Raw genomic sequence first — 15,425 nt, forward strand, 5'->3', positions numbered from 1 at the left:
CTTAAGAACATGGGGCATCCTTAAAGGAGTGTAGCAAGGGACTGTAGGAGTTTATCTCAACCGAATGGTTATTCCGAGGGTCACTTTGCAGGTGTATCAAGAATTCCACAAGACCCTCAGACACTGTCTCCAGGAAGACAGCAGCATTACTTGCTCACATCCTATAAATAAATGCTCAGGTTCAGAGATTCAAAGGAACAAAGACATAAACTTAAGAGACGCGGTAGGATGGGGAAAGAGACCCTGTAAAGTCCAGGAGACGTGGATTCAAATCCTGATTCGGACTTTTTTCTATACCCAATGCGTATATGGCGTTTCACTGCTGAGAGGATGTTTCTCTTTAAAATCGAGAAGGCGATCTTGACTTCAGAGGGTCTCTGCAAAGGTTAAAGGAAAATCTCTGCCATTGTGCTTAATCCACGAGAAACTTTTAATAAACTTTAGTTCATGTCTAATCATCTCCTTCTTTTGTTCCGCTTCCAGAGAGGTCAAAGAGGTTGAGAAGCAGGTGGTATTTCCAGGAAAGGTCTAGCGCCTAAGCTGAGATGTTTTGAGTCAACGAGTTATATTTTACTATCATTATTTAGCTTGAGTGATGTGAAAAGTGAAGGGACTTAATTTGGTTTGGGTGTTTGAAGCGATTAAACAAACTAACAGAAACAATGCAAAAAGCATTTGCATTGGACAGTTTCTGGTTGTGAAGGGACTGTGCATTTAAGTGAAAAGTTACTCCTAAGAAAGATGTTAGAAGTCATTTGAAAATTGCCAAAAACTCAACTCAGGGAAAAGTAGAACTGAAACGATAGCATCAGAATAATGAGCCAATGTTGTTTTATGTTTTGTATATCTTCTCTCATGCAGCTTCTGATTTAAATGAGATTTTCCTTGCATAGTAGCCAAACATAAGTTCTTGTTTGTGTTTATTGAAGGAAGTATTGAAAAATTGTCCACTTCAAGGTTTTTCGGTTTACGAAGTCATGGCAGGCAGCATGAGGAAAGGGATTGTTGTGAAAAATAATAGGGGATATAAAGAGGAGTTTGGGGTCTGTAAGAGGTCATGTAATTTAATTTTAAAATTTCACATTATGACATCCTCTAGAGAAGCTGGTTTAACTGCCTCTAGTTGAGGGAAATAAAATGTTTGCCAGCTTGCCAGTGAGGCTTTTGCTGAGACACCAGCAATGAGCATCCTAGGGATACACTTGAAAATAAGATGTGTTTTCACTAGTCTTCCTTGGTGGTTTTCCCTGGATAAGACCCTAATAAGCACATCTAGTGGCCAGTCATAATGGAAGTCAACAGGCACTTGCTCCTGAGTGGGATGGCATACGGAGGGATTTGTCAGCATCAACAAACAATACAACCCGTTTCTAGAAAAAGAATCGATTCACCAGGGGGGGATTTGTATCTCTGAGACTGCATCCAGATTAAGGGCTCTAGACCCTCCACAAATCCAATGATGTAATGTACGCTGGATTTCAATGGTTTCCAAAATTTCATACCTGAAACTATGCCAACCTTCTCTCGCCATAGAAAGGTGAACCTGTCAGCCGCTAACTGATTCTCTTATATTTTCAGCTTAAAAAAGAATAAAGTGAGTAAACCAATGTGGAACACGCTGCCAGGTGGTGGGCAGGTGTTTATTTTCTCCTTATGTCAAAGATTACTTCAAAAACCTGAACAATGTATCAGTCAGCAGAATTTATTACAGAGTTAATCTTTGAAACTGAAACCATGGACATTTCTGATCCCAGTCCCCACTGCCGTTACCTTGGGAGAGTTATAAGAATCATTTTCACCAGTGACAGAGAAGCATCAGACACACAATTGATGCTGGTCAGACTATAGAAACTGGAAAGAAGAAATTGTAATGCTAAACTGTGATCATTCTCTGAGAGACAGACTCAGGAAATTGTCTCTTTAGATGTTATCTCATGCTCAATTTTACCTGGAAATTCAGAAGGCTATGCAATATTTTCAAATCTAAAGAAAGAAGGAATAAAAGGAAATGCGAGGATTGCCCTTGTTATAATTCAGCATGTAGAATGGTCAACTGTACAAACTTGTTACTGTGGTTGTTTCTTTTATTATTTTTTAAATTTATTTATTTAAATTGAAAGTAGTTAATGTACGGGGTAGTATTGGTTTCAGGAGTAGAACCCGGGGATTCATCACTTACATATAACACCCAGTGCTCATCCCAAGTGCCATCCTTTTAATGCCCATCACCCATTTAGCCCATCCCCCCACCTACCTCCCCTCCAGAAACCCTCAGTTTGTTCTATGTATTTAAGAGTCTCTTATAGTTATGTGGATCATATGTAACTGAAATTACTGAAAGTGTACTAACATTTAAAAATGATCTGAGTTTTATGTAAACAGAAACAGCTGCTGAAAACATGAATCAATACGCAATTTCCTTTACAGCTATTTTCTTTTATGTGTTCGGGTAACGGGTAGCACAGATTGTGCATATCTCTTTAAAAGAAAGAAAACAGATTAATAAAAATATTGTCTCTAATTGTATGATTAAAGATGACCTAATAAAGTTAGCCTTTACTCGTGCTATTATCACATTTCAAATTAGGAATTAAAGAGTACTGGGAAAATATTGATATACGACAATGAAGAAGAGTGATCTATCAAAAATATTTCAAACTACATGTATAATTACTTTTAAAAATTAGCACCTCCCTTACTCATAATGATAGTTAGATAAATGAATGCACTTTTTAAGAAAAAATTCTTCTGGGGTGCCTGGGTGGCTCAGTTGGGTGAGCAGCCGACTTCCTCTCAGGTCATGATCTCACAGCTCAAAGGCCTGTGAGTTCAAGCCCTGCATCAGGCTCTGTACTGACAGCTCAGAGCCTAGAGCCTACTTCCAATTATGTGTCTCCCTCTCTCTCTGTCCCTACCCTGACCCTGATCTCTCTCTCTCTCTCTCTCTCTGTCTCTCAAAAATAAATAAACATCAAAAAAATTTAAAAAAAAACCCAAAAATTTCTTCAGTCCATGTAAAATATCAACAACCAATAAGCTTGTTTAGATCTAACAGAACAGAATTGTTAATTGACAAGAAAAAGTAAAACTCCTCAATTTATTTTTTTTTATTATATTTTATTTTTATTTATTTTGAGAGAGAGAGAGAGAGAGAGGGAGAGAATCCCAAGCAGGCTCTGCATTATCAGCAAGGAGCCCCATGCGGGGCTCTAACTCACTAAATGGGAGATGACGACCTGAACAGAAATAAAGTGCCAGACATTCAACTGACTGAGCTACCCAGGGGTCCCGAACCCCTGAATTTCTATGTATATAGTTTGATTTATATAGATAGCTATTTCACTGTAAATGACAGAATGAGGACACTGGTTCCCAGATAAGTGGAAATTTACTAATGGACCCTAGTTTCCCAAGAATTAATTTTTGGACAAAAATTACACAAAGTACATAACAGAATTTCTAATTTTTAATGTTTTTATTTGGGGGGGGAGGGGGAGAGAGAGAGAGAGAGCATGATCAGGGGAGGGGCACAGAGAGAGGGAGAGGGAGAAACCCAAGCAGGCTCCCGGCTGCCATCACAGAGCCCAACGTGGGGCCCAATCCCACAAACTGTGAGATCATGACCTGAGCTGAAATCAGGAGTCAGACGATTAACTGACTGAGCCACCCAGGTGCCCTCATACCAGAATTTAAAAAAAAAAAAAAAAAAAAAAAAGAATCTGAAATAATCTCAGTAAACTTTGCAGGTTTGAAGAGAATAAAACAGTACACTAAGACTACAGATGAACATTTCCCAACTTTTGCAACTTGATTAAATATAGAGTCTATAAATTAGAAATTATTGAACTAAAGGTGGAATCTGGCAAAGATAGAAGGTGATTTATTAAAGAGATTAGCAAATCAGTAAGAGAAAAAAATAGCGGGATCACTTTAGTCGGTATAACATTCATATAAAAGTCGTGTCAGCATAACCCCACTGCTTCCTGTGACAGACACAGTAGACTATAATTAGGGGAGATGTATATGACATGATCTTTCTATCTGCCATCATTATATCTTGCACGATTTCATTATAGCCCTCATGGAGACGTTTTAATACAATTATTTGGTGTAGCAATTGGTTAGGCATCTGTCTCACGTGTTTAGAAGTGTAGTGGTGCTTGGCTGGAAGAGGGTCTCTCGTGGTAAGCTGCAAAGCTCTGACACGAATCTCTTCCAATTACTACTTCTATCAACTCTATGGAAACCAACGCCATCCATAGAAATTTCACACATTACAAAAAGCCAGTATATTTGGATAGAGAACTTGAAATACCTTTTTAGGGTCTTGAGAAAGTTATCTCACATTTCACAAAGAATACATACTACAGCTGGGAACAAAAGTATGAGTAGTAAATACATGGTAACAAAGATAAGGCTTTGGACCAAAACTTGTAAATAAGGCTGAGAGGCTTCTACTGACAATAGTTTCCGTATAATTCGGTTATGTGATATAGACATCAACAATGTAAAGGTAAACAGGCATGCTGAATAAAAGTAAAGCATCGAAATATGGACGGCAATGATTTCACACCTCTAAAATATTGAGAATGCACCTGGAATATTGAGTTTTCAGAGGGCTATAGCTAATTCTGTTTCTTTTCAATTGATGTCTATTTTTGTTAGCCACATCAGGATATATTTATTAAGTTAACAATGCTAATATCATTTCTAACTCTACGTCTGTCTCCCTCACCCTTGGGATGATCACCATCCTTTCTTTCCCTGTAGCCCCATGCCTTATCTACCCTTCAGGGATCAGAACAAAGATCATCTCTTCTGAGAAAGCACCTTGCCTCAACAGTTCGTACATTTTTTCAGGCCATAAAATGTAGCCCCTGATATTTTTTTTTACGCCATAAAATACTTTTAAAACTCTGATAATATCTTGCTTTAACAAATTGCGTTATAGTCAGAGGCAACATGGCACAGTAGTTAAAAACACAGATTCTGGAAAGTTGGAAAGTTATATAATTGGAACTTGGAAAGTTATATAATTATACGTGCTTTGTTTCTTCTTCAGAAAACTGTGCGTATAATATTACCTATCGCTTTTGCTTACTAGGAGGATTAAGTATGTCGAAATAGATAACATGCTTAGAAAACTATTAGGCACACAGTTACTTGTATACAAACCTGATTCCTTTGTCATTTTTTTTTTTCTTATCAGTCTCCCAATTGAATGCAAGCTAATAAACACCAGGAACATTGTTTGTCTAAAAGCAGTTTGGTATAATGTAAACAAGCCTACCTAGGGTCAAGCTCTATGTCTACCATTCATATTTAAAGAAAAGTTGCTTAACAAGGTTGTTTTACTCCCTGTGTATGGTGCCTGACTTGTAATGTGGGCAAACACACTCATGTTACAAAGCTCTCTTGGTCCCTGAAGAGTTTTACACACACACAAGTGTCTAGAGCAGTCCTTGGCATATAAAAGGCTTTGAATAAAGGTTAGTTGAATCCAAATTTCAAGCGCTCAGTAAGCACTCATTAAATAAATTATATTTGCTACCTGTGCTCCATTTTATAGCAGAAAAAGGCAAATCACAAACTCTTACCTGGAAGCTTTTTATTAATATTGAAAATATAGCTTCCTTGACATGTTGTGAGGATAGCACTCACTCAGTGTATATCTGTCTATATTTACCTATATCTATATCTATCTCTATATCTACCTCTATTTACCTTTTTTGCTACTACCTAAGAAAAATTTACATTTTGATTACCCTGAAGCATTCTAAGATTCTTAACCATGAAATAAATATTATATTGCACACCTGAGAGAAATAAAAGTCTAAAATGTCTCTAAACCTCAGTTTAGGGGCGCCTGGGTGGCGCAGTCGGTTAAGCGTCCGACTTCAGCCAGGTCACGATCTCGCGGTCCGTGAGTTCGAGCCCCGCGTCAGGCTTTGGGCTGATGGCTCAGAGCCTGGAGCCTGTTTCCGATTCTGTGTCTCCCTCTCTCTCTGCCCCTCCCTCGTTCATGCTCTGTCTCTCTCTGTCCCAAAAATAAATAAAAAATGTTGAAAAAAAATTAAAAAAAAAAATAAACCTCAGTTTATAGAAACAAGGGTTATTTAATTCATGTTCAATTAATCAACTCTAAGTTGATGAAATCATTTTGAGAACTATATTCAATTTGCTAATGTACATTTGTGACCATCCCAGAGGGAATAGTAGTATAACAGTGACTTTTAAACTTCCTATTATTAATGCTTTCCCTAGGAATATCTTACAAGACACTTTGAAAACTGATACATATATCACCTTAAATTTTAATATAAGATATTCTCTGTAATTCAAAGCACTTATCTAACATTTTCAAAAAATAATCCTAGCATATATGCAAATACTTTAATCTTTTTCCTATCATTGAATGTTAAGGTTGTTTTTAACTTTTTGATATTATAAATAATGCTTCTATGAACATCTCTTTTTCTAAATCTGTACCCAGATTTCTGACTACTGGATACAGGATAGAATCCTGATAGTGCAACTACTAAGCAAAATATATGACCATTTCTTAAAACACATAAATTATCTTTTTACTTCTCAACACCTTTAGAGAAGAGCAAAATATTAATTGGTCCCTCACTGCTCCTGAAAAAGAACATTTCAGGGCACCTGGTTGGCTCAGTTGGTTAAGTGTCCGACTCTTGATTTTGACTCAGGTCGTGATCTCAAAGTTCATGGATTCAAGCCCCACATCGAGCCGTGTGTGGACAGTGGATTCTATCTATCTTTCTGTCTTGGCCCCATCCCCATGTGCTCGCTTTCCCTCTCTCTCTCTCTCTAAAAAAAAAAAAAAAAACAAAAAAAAAACAAAAAAAAACAAAAAAAAAACAAAAACAAAAAAAACAAAAAAGCAAAAAACACGACAAAAAACAAACAGAAACAACAACAAAAAACCAAAAACAAATTGAAAAAAAATTTTTCTTTTTCCATTTGCTTATTGGGTAGCTAAGAAATTATCTCATCATTTTAATTTCTCTTCATGTGAATACTAGAATGTGTATTGATGGTTTCCTTGTTTTTTTTCTCTCATAATTTTCTGTCCATATCCATTCTTCTAGTGTGCTATTGCAAATAGGGAGTTATAATATAAATTGTTCTAATGCTCAATCAGAAGATGTTTTGGAAATGGAGTTCAACAGACTTTCCTATTCTTCTTTCTTATATTTAGTAAAAAAATGTTGTGTGTGTTATATAAGCTTATAACCTTATGTACGTTTAAAACCTTATATACAGTCATTATATGTACATATAATACATTTACATATACATATAAATAAATATACATGGATGCACATGTATAAGTATACAGCTATACAGGAACAGATTTTTTACAGAAAATGTATAAAAATTACCATATAGAAAGCACACTTCTAAGTTCCATTGAGAGATATAAAGAAAAAGTAGTGGAGATACTCTGTGGCTTTAAACTAAAACAACAACCACCACAAAACTAGAAAGAAATCACTAAAATGCACTGCAACACCATAAATTCTGTAAGTTATATAAGGACAGTGTTTCTCACATATTAAGAAATTGATGGGGCGCCTGAGTGACTTAGTTGGTTGAGCGTCCAACTCTTGATTTCGGCTCAGGTCGTGTTCCCGGGGTTGTGGGAGTGAGCCTCGTGTCAGGCTCTGGGCTGAGCATGGAGACTGCTTACAATTCTCTCTCTCTTTCCCTCTGTCCTGCTCCCTGACTTAAGTGCTAAGCAAATAAACAAACAAACAAATTTTAAAAATGAAATAGGTAAATTACTTCCAATAGCACTTCATCTGAGATGAGGAGGGAGAATGGAGTTGATAAAGTGTGCACACACACACACACACGCACACACTGGTCTGAACAAAATGATGGCATTAGCCTTGATATCTTTCTTGTCGTCACCAGGACAAGTTCATAATTGGATGAAGTGTGAAAAATAAAAGTATGGGGACTCTTGCTAAAAAATTAAGGATAAGCTTAATTGAATTGATGGCACTAATTTAAGCATGGGACCTTTCTGAATATGGGGCCTTGTGCAGACTCATGAAGAGCGCTACTCACTACTATCACCAATCCAATAAATTAGGTTCAACTCCCCTTGAGGGATAATCCTCACATCATCCATTGAGCTCTGTCTCGAGTTCTTCTATCTTCATATAGTGTACCACATTTTATCATCAATTATTGCCAGAGTTTTTGCTAATCAGGTAGGTGAAATGACTTATCAGTTAACATGAGTGCTTAACTCTCATGTCACTGTGATCTACCAAACGATACAGCGGAGGAGTAAGAGGAGGAGGAATTTTAGTAGTTTTTGCATTTTAGGTGTAGAAGCAGAGGCATCAGAAACAGAGCCCAATATGAGGAAGGACTTTCTGCATGCTGACTTGCAGAGTGAAAAAACTGTGGCAAATTTAATAGTTAAAATCTAGACAGTTATAATAAATGCCTTTAACTTGGCTTGAGAATAGAAAAATAAAGGTACACATATTTGGCAATATTTAGAGAAATAATTAGATTTATCATAACAAAATGCAGGTAAGAATGAATCAGAGTTGCCAAGTATTATTTTGGGGAAAAAATGGCACCATCAAAGGGAAGAAAATAGTAATATCTGGTTGGGAAATATATTTAAGTTGGAATATGCCCATGTTGAGGTGTTAACCAGACATTATGAGGAGATATACAAGAGTCACGTGGTAATATGAGACTGCAGCTTGGGATAGGGTTTTGAAGCGGGAAGCACAATTTTATGAGCCATCTCCACAAGAATACTAATGATATAAGCCCCTAAAGGACCAGAGAAAAGTTTCTACAGGATCAATGACGAGGACGTACTAGGTAATGTAACAGAGAGAGGGGAAGGGATGGGAAAGGAGGGGAGAGAGAAGTCAGAAAAACTAATCAGGAAACACTATTAAATCTTAAGCTGATATGATTCAAAAGGGGTGGCATTTTAGTCAATTGAACTTTATATTACAGGTTCGTAAACAAAACTATTCTAATATTTGCAAAGACTGACAGTGTAAAAATGTAGAAACTCGAAGATAAGTTTGGTCACTATAAAAAAAAAAAAGTCTGAACATGGATAAAATGAACTCTTAGTAGAGATTTACATATTCTACAGCATGCAAAAATCATCAAATGAGATCTCATAGTTTCTAGGTTAACGCATGAAAAGCCTGATCTTCATTTGAAGATATGTGATTAGCTATATTTTACCGTTTCCTTGCTTATTCACAATTTCTTTACAGAAGGATTTCCAGGTTAGTAAACATGTGTAATTATTTATAATGGAAATTAAAGACTGTCTTGAAAACAAGAATTTGAAATGTGAACTCCATCACCTTCCCTTATGCTGAATGTGTTTGAGTGTACAATGTAAGGGTAGCTGCTGTATATTAAAGGTTATTTATGTTGCTACCTTGAAAGAAAACTTTGGTCATCACATAAAACCTGATTATTTTTAACTCAGAAAAATTTATAGAGGCCATCAATCCCTCTAAAGAACAGAACAAGCTACAAAGAGAACAGTGTCTCTAAAGTATTGTCTAGAAAGTGAGTCTAAAATAAATTTCATATTGCCAGTGTTAATTTGGGACTCTACAAAGATTGGTTAGATGAAAAGGAATTTAATTTACCCATATCTCAGGATGCTTTATATTCTTATTCATTTTTATTTTTATTTTTAAGTGCAAGTCGATTGTGATGTGCCAAAATATTTTCCCTAAAGCACTTTCCCATTATAAGCCCAGCCCTTTTTGGCTGTGACAGACTCTGGGGATTACACAACAGGGCAGGAAAGCAGAGAAAAAAAAATCAGTCTTTATATTTATTGCCCTGCTCTGCGTCTGGCCCTTAGAGTGGCAAGATTAAACTGTAGGTAGGGTTAAGTTATTATCAGAATACTGCAGTCCTCAAGTCATTGCCACAAAGGAACTGCCATTGTCCTTTGCCTCTCTAAAGATTCCTCCAACTGCCAATATTCATATATTATAGTTGGCATTTTACACATAGTACCCCTAACCATATGTTCTGACCATCACCGCTAAACAGTCATCATTGACATTGACGATTTTCTCAACACATTCTTCAGTCTAGAATTTCTCCTTTCTAAACACCCTTAAATCTTTCTAGTACATGTCTACAATATTTTGAATTTTACTCTGCACGTAAAGGAAATCCAATGATACAATTTCTGTGTTAAAACGGCCTTGATCCCATTTAATCAACCGTTTTCTGAATTTCCCTTAGAACTTCAGTGAATGCATTATGTAATTGAGTTCTTTACTGCAAAATCCTTGTGCCATTATTTTTTTTTTTCCTCAAGGGACTTGAACACAAAAGCTTAGATTTTAGATAGAGACCAGCTTGGGTCAAATTCTGACATTGACACTTATTCAGTATGTTGACATTGATGGACACTGGCTCTCAGTTTTCTCATCTTTTGATGGTATAATAGCATCTTCTAGAAGAAAATTTACAGTGATTACATACATTGGAGATAATTTATATAATTCACCTATTATAGGATCTGGAATGCAATGTATACCCAGTAGATAAAAGTTATAAACATAGACACAACCCTTCAGTTACTGTTATGATTTCACCAAAATATATGCATATAAATGGCATTCTTCCTAAATGTTACAAAGTTAGAAGTGACTGCAAAACAGAAGAGAATGTATTGCAAAGGAAAACCAGGGTCTGATATCAGCTGATAGCAACAGGGTTCATTTGTTGGCATTCAGTGCTATTGAGATCACCTACTCCTCTGAAAGGTGAAAAGCAGGACTAAAGTAGGGAATCTGCTGCTATCCACAATCTGTTCAGGGAAGATACAGACTTTCTCTATTTTAGAGCTCCAGAGAACAAAATCAGAACCCAAAGATAAACGGGATTGGTTTGCCAATCACAGAGCCTATAGAGCACAACAATGAGTGAAACAGAGTGAAAATCATAAAAGGAACCCAAGCAAAAGGAAGCAATTCACTTGTTGGGTGTGTTTCCTGGGAAGCCATCACAATTTGCATTGGAATTCATTATCATGAGGTTACTCAATTATTTTAGGGCGTGATCAGTATTGCCTTTCCCAAATTTTGACTGATTTTGTCTGATTGAAATCAGTTAGAACAACCATACATTAGGATGTGGAAAGAAAGATGAGTGTGTGTTAACACCTTCTTTTTTAAAGTCAAACAATTTTTTTTGTTTAGAAAGTTGAAAATCTACCCCAAGACTGTAAAAGTCATGTGAACCTGCAAATTTTTGTGAAAATTACAACATATATAAATAACAGTATGTGGCTGTGCATTGGAGGGTCATGGGTGGAGCATTAAAATAAGCATTTTCTATTACAGTTTTAAATTGCTAGAGAAATAACATACTATTCTATAAATCATTCTGTCTTTAAAACAGACTTCAAATGGACAATGGCTTTTCCTAGTAACTGTATTGGGTTTCCCAACTCTTTTTTTTTTTTTTAATTTTCTGAGGTGACCACTTCTATACTTGTCTCTTTTCTACTCTACATTTTTTTTTCATTCTTTCAGTGAGTGACCTCATAAGAAATCCATTTACAAAATAAAAATAACCATAAAATAACTATTTTGTCCACATCAGACAAGTATCTTCCTCACACGGGGCAGAATCCTAAAATTAACAACTCAGGCCACGGCAGATGGTGGTGAGGAGAAAGAGGAACCCTTTTGCACTGCTGGTGGGAATGCAAACAAACAAAAAAATAAAGAAAATTGGAAAAGGAAAGGTGCAATATTCGGTTAACTATAGAAGGTCAACTGACTAACCATTTGTAATAAAAAATACATACTGACTCTAATCTGATATATATTGAAAATACATCCCATAAATATTTAAGATCAGAGTGTTAATTTAGACAAGTTTCCATAAAAACATAGTAATAAGCTGATCTATGTATGAACTGTTTGTTAAGTAAATTATGTTATGAAATATTAGCACTTAAAATGCTGAGAAAACTTTACAGTAAAATGTTTCTAAAATTTTTTGAATGTGGGAGAAATTTTTAGGTGTGTCTCAAAATATGGAAATGATCAAGTGAGTGTTCATGGGAGAGAACAAACAAAAAGCAAAATGGATAGACCAGAATGAGCAATGCAGAGGAGAGCAGAAGGTGAAATCAAGAGGTTTAATGAATAGTGTGAAGTGAAACACCTTACTGTAAACAGTGGTGTGTGTGTGTGTGAGTGTGTGTATGTATGTAAGTACATGCATTTGCATGTGTGTAGACCAAAGAGTGGGGGACAAATTATGCCAATTTTTGTATGGAATGTGAGCCTAGAATTTTTTGTCTTTGTTTTTGACATTTTTAAGTGGTTATTGTTTAATGAAATGTGATTATATGGAATTCAAATTTCTGTGTCCATAAATAAAGATTTACTGGAACATAGGCATACCCATTCGATTACATTCTATGGCTGCCTTCCTGCTATAGCAATACAGTAGTTTGACAAGAGACCATATGGCTAAGAAAGCCAAAAACATTTACTGTGTGGTACTCTACAAACAAAGAAACAAACAAAAAAAGCTGACCCCTACTGTAGATACATCTTTTGTGAGTTTCTCAATACATAATACATTCCATCAATATGATAATCAAAACTTGGCCAATTTTCATATATGTACTATTATTCTACACATCCTATTTATTCTGGATATACTTTTTTGTGATGACAAAGCACAGTTTGCTTTGCAGATTATGCAATATACAAGTATAATTGTATGTATTACAAAAATATATACAAGTAGAAAATCAGCATACACTCTTTTGAGATACATAATCACTCATGTTTGCTATTTTTGGGGGCTGTGTGGATTTCTGAGAACAAGGCTTTATTTTCCATTTTAATTAAACTAAACATTTAATTACATTTCCAGTATTCTGTCAGCAGAAACAAATCTATAAATGTGGAGTGAAAAATTATGAGAGCTGGTCTTTAATATCCCATCACAAACAGAGCATGTTATGGGCAATCTGTTCTTTGAGGGTATATAACAACCATGCTTCACATGAATGTTAATTCCACTAAAGAATCCAACTACAGCACAGAACTTTTTCATTTTTAGCTAATATCTACCCATTAAAGCCCAAGATTTTGAAAGTCCATCATATTTACAACAATATCCTGCCCTTCAGGGTTTTAATTTCCAGCACAAGAGAATTCAGTAAGTTAATGGATAATGCCTATTAAATACAAAGTTGGCTGCCAAGCAAATAACACCCTGCCTATGCCCAAATTCATATCAATAAAATTATATAAACACTTAAATTTTTTATTTTATTTTCAGTACTCAATATGTCTACAGCAATTTGCTAGGTGCTCTAGAAAATAAATGCTATCTGTCCACAAAGTACTTAAAATGATACATGAGTTGCAGACTTGGAAATGTGAAAATGGAAATAAGGGACACCTCATATCCAATAAGGGATGTTAAATGTAGAGGACTCTATGTCATAGTTTCTTCCCATCTGTTCTCCTGGAGGGCTACACCTCCATTTACTAGCTGGGTTCTGGAATCAGTTCTTACATCTATGTATTTAGAAATCTGATTCCATTATCAACTAAGAACAGGCCCATTTCTCAAGACAAAATTGCCATTAACCAAGATCACAAGAATGATATATGAAATCAGAATAGAGATGGGTTAATGTATATAGAAAACCCCAAGTACTATGGAGACCAAAATTGCAAGTTCACATAAGAATCTATTCTTACTCAGTTGAAGCAGAGTAAGAAGTCAAATTGTTATGAAAAGATAGCTTTATAAGAACAAAAAGGGGGCACAAGTAGTTAATATCATTCACATTTTTAATTGCATCAAACTAAGATAATTCATGTTTCTCCAAAATATAGTAACATCTGGCCAAGACAACTCCTTTATGGATGGACAATGCTAATAACTGATTCTCTCTCTCTCTCTCTCTCTCTCTCTCTCTCTCTCTCTCTCTTTTTGTTTCCATGGTTGATAATACCCCATTTTCAAAAATAAAATATTTACAAATTTAATAAATTTGGGATGGCTGCAACTTTATTTTTCTGGATTAGAACTATTCTCTTTATGTTTGTTTTTTTACACTATTGGTCCATCATATTAATAATGAATTTTAACTAACAAAGTGTAAACTTATTTTTTCCTCTTCTTGGCAGATATATCAACTGACCCCCAAAGAACTTGCATGGATAATGATAGAATATTCTCTATCCTCCATTTACCACGCATTTTGAAAAGTCGTATATTATTTTTCTTAACCTTTCTACCATCTCCTTAGATCATTTTTATCTGGCTTCTCTTGCCCTCATTCCACCATGCTAATTTCTCACAAAGTGTACTAGATCATTCCAAAGGACATATTTTAATCCTCATCTGAATTTTCAGTAGTGCCAACTAGGCTTTCACACAACCATTATTTTCTTACTTTTCGAGACAAAGTGCTTTTCTATTTTTACTCCCATCTCTGATTGCACCTTCTCAAACTCCTTTGCAAGCTTGCTCTTCCCCATGTTTGAGTGCTGCAATTCCTCATGACTATTTCCTTTGTTTCTTGGTTGGTACTCAAACCTAGGCAATCTCGTCAGAGACCGGGCTTCACCCAATTTCTTTCCAGGGATGACTCTCCCATACGTATCTCTAGCCAATGCCTCTGCTTTGACCTGTATATACAACTGCTGTTTGAACATTTCATTAGATTTTTAAGATGCCACAAAGTTAGCATTCTAGAATGCTAGCATTCTAGAAAGTTAGCATTCTAGTTAGCATTATCTAGAATGAGATAATGATCTCATCCCCCAACTCTGGCCTTCTCCCTACAATCTCCTATTTCAATGAGAGGTTCTATTATTGAGGCAATCACACATTTCACGAACTCAATGGATCACCTTTTATTACCAACTCATCTCATCCTCCCTGACCACACATACATCTGGTGTGTTATCACATACCATCATTTTGCCCCACAAATAGCATTCCAGTTCCTTTCACTACCTTCCATCTCAGCCAACATGCTTCTTGTCCAATTTATCATCATCTCTCCCCAAAATTACAGAAATAATTTCTTAACTAGTCTCTGCACATTGACCGTTATTCCTATACAAACTATTCTACTCACTACATTAGAGTGATTTCAAGTATAAACCTGATGTTTATTGATTACCTTATTAACCCCCTTTGATTCATTCAACTGATTTAAAACAAAGAGGGAAGTCCTTGCTTTGACATTCAAGGCTAAGCATGGTTATTTAATTATTGTTTAATCTGAAATGGTATAAGGACACTGAGAGTTAAGAAGATATTTATAATAGTTTATGTGTTCTAAAAAGGAATATCTCTACCTATACTGACAGAGTGTTTAG

The 15,425-nt window shown here is 35.7% G+C and overlaps 1 protein-coding gene across 4 annotated transcripts in view; it reads right to left on the minus strand.

Moving 5' to 3' along the window:
* The window catches only part of CDH18 (cadherin 18), a 1,017,877-nt gene that overhangs the window by 503,339 nt on the left and 499,113 nt on the right, over positions 1 to 15,425 (minus strand). The window lies entirely within an intron of this gene.

The sequence above is a fragment of the Puma concolor genome, chromosome A1 (assembly GCF_028749965.1).
Source record: "Puma concolor isolate L17-30 chromosome A1, mPumCon1.1.hap2, whole genome shotgun sequence".
Classification (NCBI taxonomy): domain Eukaryota; kingdom Metazoa; phylum Chordata; class Mammalia; order Carnivora; family Felidae; genus Puma; species Puma concolor.